Source organism: Ursus americanus, chromosome 15 (assembly GCF_024610735.1).
Source record: "Ursus americanus isolate L20-20 chromosome 15, mUrsAme1.1.p, whole genome shotgun sequence".
Lineage (NCBI taxonomy): Eukaryota > Metazoa > Chordata > Mammalia > Carnivora > Ursidae > Ursus > Ursus americanus.
In genome coordinates this window covers 33,474,741-33,483,216 of record NC_142141.1, presented here as the reverse complement: position 1 = coordinate 33,483,216, position 8,476 = coordinate 33,474,741, and positions in this window count along the sequence as shown.

The following is an 8,476-nucleotide window of genomic DNA, read 5'->3' as shown; positions in this document are numbered from 1 at the left end:
GCTGCTCCCCATGCTCTCCCTGACCTTTCCTCTCTCTTTAGCTAGCCAGCACCTACTTGCCCTTTTGAACTCAAAGTATCACTTCCTCTAGGAACCTGCTGTGATTTCCAAAATAAGTCAGGTAATTTTTTGTACATTCACAACTCATTAATTTCATTCCATATATTGTATTACATTTGTGATTTTATAATTATTTGTATGAAAATTGGTTTTAGCTTTCCCTGTTATAATGTAAGTTTATTCCATGACAGCGAGTATGTCTGTATTTTGTTCGCCTCTATATCTATAGGATATAGGAGAATACCTGAAAAATAGGAGTTTTTCATATTCATTCAACACATGGATGTCTCTTTCTTATAAGAGGTCTATTATTTATTGAGATTATGAAACTTATTTTGGTTTTGGGCATACAATTAACATCTGTGTGGCTAAACCAATGAATACAGGTGAAACATTGGATTACACATTATTCTTTTTGGCAAAATTGCCTTCCTTTTCACTGCCTTCGTAAGAAGCTATTCACATTTGAAAACAGCATGTACGGGAAGATAGCAGGCTCTGTCACAGGCGTCTCAAGACAGGACTTCTTGTGATTCTGGATCTGTGTTAGTTAACTGTTCAGGCTGGCACGTCACTGAGGAGCGGTGTTTCAGTGCTTGTCTTTTTGTTTTAGTGCTTCATTATGCACGTGTTTATATCTTGTTGGACAGACACAGGCTGTAGTTAATGACTGAGAGCCACCACTAAGCAACTGTCAATGAAAAATGCAGAGCAATCAAATCAAATCAATAAAGATAGTAAAGATCAATTGCAGGAAGAGGTAACGTAGTTAGATTTCATATTGTCTGGCCTGTTTCGGGCCGCTTGGAATGTATTTTTGGCTTAAATACATTTATTGTAACCATGTTGTTATTGGCAAGGTTTTTAGGACCCTTGGGGATAAAATCACCTTTCCTTTTTCTTTTTTATACCTTTTATTTTAGTGCAAAGAACATGAGGTTGGGAGTCAGGGAGTCCTGAGTTGAAATCCTAATTACAAATTTTGCAATGTTATGAACATTATTAGCCTTTGAGAGGTCCTGCTATAAAATGCCTGGCAGATTACAGAAGCTGGGTAAATATTTGTTTTCTCTTTCCACATATTATCCCTTGATTTTCTCTTTCTTTGTTTTCTTTACCCCAACTCTTTTGTCATAGTCTTCCCGGTCTGTGAGACTCTTGACCTTTTAATTCCAGGGTATTGACTGGCTAAAATATTAGCCTGCAGATTCTCCAGAATTCTGTAACTTAGGGAAATTTAACCCTTCCTTAAGCATATTAGTAACTAGTGAAAAAATTCTATTTCTTTATTTTTACTGATGAAGTATCTGTTTCCATTGACTGGAGAGTTTAGAATCTTTCTTCAGGATGCTACATGTCTACAGCTAATCAATTTCTAGTTGGATATTGTAAGCTTAGATTAGCTGAGTTCATCTAGGATTTTGTTGGGTTGGTATAGTGCTCTAACTGCGTAGATGGCAGAGAGAAGCTGGGTAAGTATAATGTAGCCTAGTGAAAAATTATGAGATCTGTAGTAAAAGGACATTGGTAAAAATCATCCTTTGCTCATTAGCTACACAAATTTGAATAGACCATTAAAAACCTCAGTTTCTTTATTTACAAAATTGGATACATTTCTGATAGGGTTTTTTGTGAGTATGAAAGACATAGTGCATGTGTAAAATTTATTTTAAGAAGGAAAGCATTCTGACTCTTGTAATTTATTTTTTCTTATAAGATAAGGCAAAGCTTAGTTCATAATCCAGACATGAAAAAAGAGGGTCTGACTATGTATCTGGAAAAAATATAATGAAGAATAGCCAAATGGAAGCAGACCAACAGAAAGGAGATCAGTATTTGTTCAGTTCGTAGAATTTCCTGGGGCACAGAGATTCTAACTCCTACTTCTCTGGTAACGGTCCTAGAAGAAAGGAAGAAAACTTTGGATTCATCCTGCCTCATCACAATATCCAGAATCCCCTAGATGACTACCAGAGAAAGTTGGTTCAGCTTTTCCTCAAGAAGTCATTCCATATAAGAAAAGAAGCTTTGCCTGACTCCTCACCCACAGAACTAATCTGATACCTTTTGAACCTTTGGGATGGGACGTGAAGATGGATTAGTTGTTGCTAAAAATATTTTAAGTGATTAAAAACAGAGCCCACTGTTGGCCCCATACCAAGTGGCTCAGGGAACATAGAGGAGTTGAGGGTGGTTTACCTGCTCGCTGTGAAACTCCTCCTTGAATTCTACTTTGGTTACCATTTGACGTTGGTAGTTGGGGTAGGTGAGATGGGAGTAGATAGCTAGAATTCTCAAACAGAAAGGATGTTAGATGACTATTTCATGCTCTCTCCTCTCTTTTCTTACCGTCAACACCTACTCACCCACCCTTACTCTCAGCTGATGTATTTGCTCTCAGTTTTACAGAATACAGGGCGGCAATCGCAGGAGAAGGGTCACAAGTTCCCACATTAAAGCTATTCACTGGCCAGCATCTGCATCCTTATATTTTCTCATTTTTTGAGAGAGAGAGGGAAAGAAGAAGAGAGAGAGAGCATGAACAAGTAAAGGGGGGAGGCGGGGAAACAGGGAGGAACGAGGTAGAGAATCTTCAGCAGGCTCCACGCCCAGCAGGAAGCCTGAGGTGGGGCTTTATTTCACGACCCTGAAATCATGACCTGAGCTGGAATCAAGAGTGCTGCACTTAACTGACTGAGCCATTCAGGCGCCCTTGAACCCTTATATTCTGCCCTCCCTCTTGCTGTGTTCCCAGCAGAGACAACCTCTTCAGTTGTCCCTCAGATGCTGTTCTCACATCTCAGGGCTATTTCCCCAGTAATACTCGTCTGCATCGTCAGTTTTCCTTCCTGGTGGATTATTCTCATTATCTACTTATAAGCTCTTATTTTAACAATCTCCACTAAACCTTTCCCGTCACTTTCCCTTTAGTAATCACTCAATTCCTTTACTGTTCTTTACAGCAAAACCCTTCAAAGTGTAGTCTTTACTCACTACCTCTATTTGTCCTCTGCCATTCTCTCTTGAACCCACTCAAATCATGCTTTGCCTCTATTATTCCAATAAAAGTACTGTTGTCAACAAGTTCCAGTTGCTAAATCCAAGGGTGAAATATCAATGCTCATCCGAGTTGTCCTTTCAACAGTATTAGACACAATAAATCACTTATTTCTTTTCTTTCATTTTATTCTCTTTTCTTTTTGAAGTGCTTTTTGTTTTGTTTTGTTTATTTATTTATTATTATTTTTTACTGGACTTCCAGGATGCCACTCTCTTCTGGTTTTCATCATCCTCACTGACCACTCCTCAGTCTTCTTCGCTGATTCCTCTCTATCTCCCCCACTTTAACAACTAATGTTGGAGTATCCCTGGGGCTCAGGATTTATACCCCTTCTTTTCTCTGGTTATATTCATTTCCATGGTAATCTCATTCAGTCTCATGGCTTTAAATCTTAATAACACTTTGATGACTACCATTCTGAAACTTGAAACGTAAACCCTCAAAATCCAGACATATATATGCAACTCCTTTGTGGGCATCTGCACTGGAGTTTAATGAGTTTATTAAATTTAGCATGTCCAAAATTGAATTCTTGAGCTTTCTTCTCACACCTACTCTTTCTATGTCTTCTTCCTTACAGCTTATGTCAAATCAAGTTTCCTTGGAGTCGTCTATACTTCCTCTTTCCTTCTAACTTCATAAAGAAAGTCTTGATATACTTACCTTTAAAATACAGCCAGAATCCACCATATCTTTTCACCTCTGCTGCTACGGGCCCAAACCACTATCATTTCTTACCAGAATTACTACAGAAGGCTTCTTCTTCTTTTTTTTTTTTTTTAAGATTTTATTTATTTATTTGACAGAGAGAGAGACAGCCAGAGAGAGAAGGAACACAAGCAGGAGGAGTGGGAGAGGAAGAAGCAGGCTCCCAGCAGAGGAGCCTGATGTGGGGCTCGATCCCAGGACCCTGGGATCACGCCCTGAGCCGAAGGCAGACGCTTAACGACTGAGCCACCCAGGTGCCCCACTACAGAAGACTTTTAAGCAGTTTTCCATGTCTACTCTAACTCCACTTACTCTTTTGTTAACACAGTGCTCATAGTGATCTTGTTAAATCATAAGTCAGCTCATGTCAAGAACTTTCTATTTCAATCAGAATCAATGCCAAAATTCTCCAGTGTCTGTAAGACCTTACGTGATTGGTCCTCAATTACCTCTCTTAGTTTCCTTTTACTCTTCCTTTGCCCCATCTGGCCTTACCACAATGGCCTTCTTGCTGTTCTTACGGTGCCGGTCAGATTTCTACCTCAGAAATCTGAGGTAGATTTTCTTTTTCAGTTTGTATCTTAGCTTAGGCTACCCAGAAACAGAGGCATAGGGTTTATGTGATATTTTCAGGGAGTCCAGTGCCAGGGAAGAGAAGAAAGATACCGAAAAGGAGGGAGACACGATGCAAGGACACATTGAACTGGCCTCCGTTTAGTGCAATTTGTTGTTTGATTCAGTAGACTGCACTTTTAAGCAGCACTGTTTCTGGGAACGTTAAGGGGGAAGAATTTATCCACAGGCTCCTTTTTTGCCTTGTTAAACTTTAGGCACATGGACATTAATTCCTCTGTATTCCAGCTTGTGCCAGTGTGAGTTTAGGTGTCCAAGGGTCTGCAGCAATATCAACAAGAAACCCTGGGGCAGAAGGAAAGAAATTATATCCATCAAAGTCCATGCAAAACTGGGACAAGACACAGATGAGGCCAAGAGGATCTCAGGGAGGCATAAGAGATGTCTGATAGACTGCCTGGAGTGCTCTTCTCCAGATGTTGACGTAGCTCACTCTTCCTTTGTGCAAAGAAGGCTTTTACTCGAATGCCACCTTCTCAGTAAGACTTTTCCTCAGCTTCCCTTTTACAGTTGTAGCCACCTACGTATTCCCAATACCCGTTTTCTGCTTTATTTTTTTCCCATATTACCTTCCAGTAAACCTTAAAATTACTCACTTATTTTGTTGTCAGTCTTCCTCACTAGACTCTAAGCTCTAGGACAGCTGTGATTTTTGTCTGTTTTGTTCATGGTTGTATTACCAGACTAGCACATGGTATGTGTTTGACAAGTAGTGAATGAATCACTTACAAAAGTTCTTTGGCACTGTAAGCTTTCACGATACACTCGAATTAAATATATAGAACATTCTAATCAATGTGTAGATCATATGCTTATTTTGTCAAATAATCAAATATTTTAATCATTCAAAGAGAACGAGGAATATTTCCTAGGCAGGTCCTAAAACAGGTTAATGAAGGAGAAGATTCATTAATGTCCACTGACGTACAGGACGCTTGTTTGTCCAGCTTCTTTATTCTCTAAGTTGCCTTTCAATAATTTTCTTTATTGATGTTTTCCATTAAATCTCTATGGAAATAACTGCAAGGATTGGTGATAAGTTCATTCTTTGTTCCACCCTCCCCTGGATGTTAGCAGTGAATTACTGTGAGTCAGACAGTGATAACAGAAGAAGACCTGTGGACACAAGGTTCTGAGTGAAATGGGATGTCGAAACAAAAAGGTGAAGTGGAAAAAAATGACTTAAGTTAGTTCCCATAAGCATACATAATAAGCATCATAAGTTATGGTGCATATTATTAAATAATAATCATCATTGATCTGCTTTATCTGGTGTAACTCTGCAAGAAGCAATAATGTTCTCTGCCATTATAATTGAAGAGAAAAAGAGCCAAAGAGTCGGTAGCAATGGTACGACTACTTTATAATTTTTTTTCTTAATATTAGTATTATTTTCTTCTGGGAGCTATGTGGGGGCCTGATGAGTCATTGATCCTGACGTGCCTGCATCTAAATCCTGGTTCAACCATTCATTAGCTTATGTAGGATTAAGATAGTCCTTAAACTTGAAGTCTTGTTTTCTTTAAATAAAGAAAGTGGAGATGATCATACTTAAACTCCAAGGTCAATATTGACAATTAAATAAGATGAGAGAAAGAAAGTACTAGCACATAAAAGATGTGTAATACAGGCTAGATCCTCCCATGTTAACGGTTATCAAGAAACAACGTCGTCATAAAGTATTAAAAAAGCACAAAGTAAATAATTTAAAGTAATTCAACTTTTAAATTAAAAATAATAATTTTATGCGATGATTATTTCAGTTTTATTCATATTAAAGATAAAAGCCTTGTAATTGGCCCAGCATTGAACATCACTGTGTTGAAATGTCACAGACAGGACACCTCAGATATCTGAGCTCCAGGGTTATGGTGTTCTCTTAGCACTTGTATAATTTAGAGAAACTCGCTCTTCGCCATAAAAGTTAGCTTGCGGTACAGAATATCTCATTAAGCAACAAAAGTCTGCTTAAAGTTAGCAGTCTAGAATGTTTCATTAAGCCATGGAGAGATAATTAAATTCCCTTTGCAGACTAAGGAAGTTGATGTCCAGATGTGCCAGTTATGAATTTACAGCTCCAAACCAGCACTTCATTGCCTGTGTTGTGAAAATACAGCTGGGTCCTTTAAATAGATTTCCTTTGTCATCTGTCACAACGTTGTTTTAGGGATAGAGCACATTGGAGGGAAACCCTTTATGGTTCTGGACCCAACTCCAACATGGGTGTTGGCAGGGCTTCCGATACAGCATCAAGCACTTCTCAGACACCAACAGGGTGTCCAAGAATTCACCTCAACTCAACTCAGTTCTAACACTATCTACCCAGAAATAGCATTAGGTTGCATAGGTTAAAAGTTCAGTCCTACAGACTGTCCTCCACCCTCCGGATGCCAGCAGCAAGTTCATATTGTTACCTGTACTTCTGTCCAACTGGCTACAAATCAGAGGTTCCCAAGATCCCCTGCTTGGGTTCAATTAATTTGCTAGAGCAGCCCACAGAACTCAGAAAAAATTTTATTTACTAGATTACCGGTTTATTATAAAAGGACATAACTCAGGAACAGCCAGATGGAAGAGGTACGCAAGGAAAGGCATGGGAAAAGGGGTAGGAACTTCCATACTCTCTCTAAGCCAGAAGCTTCATTGTATAGGCACAATTGATTAAATCATTGGCCATTGGTGACTGATTCAACTTCTGATATTTCTCTCCTCCTTGGAGGCCTAGAGGTAGGACTGAAAGTTCTAACCCTTTCTTCAAAGGATCGGCTCCATTGGCAACCAGCCCCCATTCCTAGGTGGGGGTCCGAAAGTCACTGCATTAACATAACAGAAGACACCTTTATCACTGTCAACACTTCGGAAATTTCAAGGGTTTTGGGAGCTGTGAGCAGGAAATTGTGGACCAGAACCACGTATATACATTTCTTTTCAGTCACAATATCACAGGAGCTGAAGGAAGAAAGTGTTACTGTCTTCCTGGCCCCAGTTTGTACCTCTTGCCAGCCTCCTGCCAAATGCTTGCTCTAGTGCTGGGTTCCTGCCATGCGCGGTGCTCGGGAACCCCCACTGGCCAGCAGCTTCCCCCAGGGATGGCCCTGCAGCAGAGACTCTCGGCTGGGGCACAGCTCTGCCCATTGCCCCTACACCCACTTGAGCAAAATGCGATGGGTTCTGAGGCATTAGAGCTCCCTCTGGATGGCTCTCTGGAGGGTGCGTTACCGCCAAGTTCAGTGACAGAGCATCTCAGCAATGCCCAAGAAGATACGGATCTCACTCTGGGAGGACCTCTTTTTTGGATGCTGTCTCAGACCTGGAGGTTGAGACTGCTCCTTGTTTCTGCTATTTCTATATCCTTTAGAGTTCTAGTTCTCCGTACTTCATGCTAGCCAATTCTCTATTACTTCAAGCTCCTGTTATAGTTAATAATTATTTACGTTAATCCTTCCCTGTTCAAGTGACTATGGGGTTTGTTTCCTTGTTTGATCCCCATGGGTACACCAGGGTTTATTAGTATCTACATGGGACCATGCGACAACAAATCTGTTCTATCTAGATGTCGTTCTGTAAACCTGTTAACACAAGTTTATCTCTTGAAGTGCAACCAAAAATGGTAAATAAAGAAGGATAAAAGGATTATGAGTCATGTAGTCATTTTACCTGGGAAGACATCTACAGAGACATGTCATAGGGGGGAGGTTGTAGGAAAAAGACACATTATTTGAACAGAGTATGCCAGAACGTTATGTTTTAGAGTTACATAGTAACAATGTGAGAATGTTGATTTTGGTGTCCAGGCCTTCCTAGAGTGTCAGTCTATAAGAAAAAACACTTCCAAATGGGTTTTACACACTAGTCATTTGAATTTTATTTGACACTGTTTTGATTTAAATTAAATCTACTGAACAATTAAACCATCCCCTGAACGATAGGGGAATTTATCAAAAGGAAGATGGATGATACACTGCTATTATTTTTAAACCCACTGTGGTTGTTCCAGCATTTCTTTAAGATATC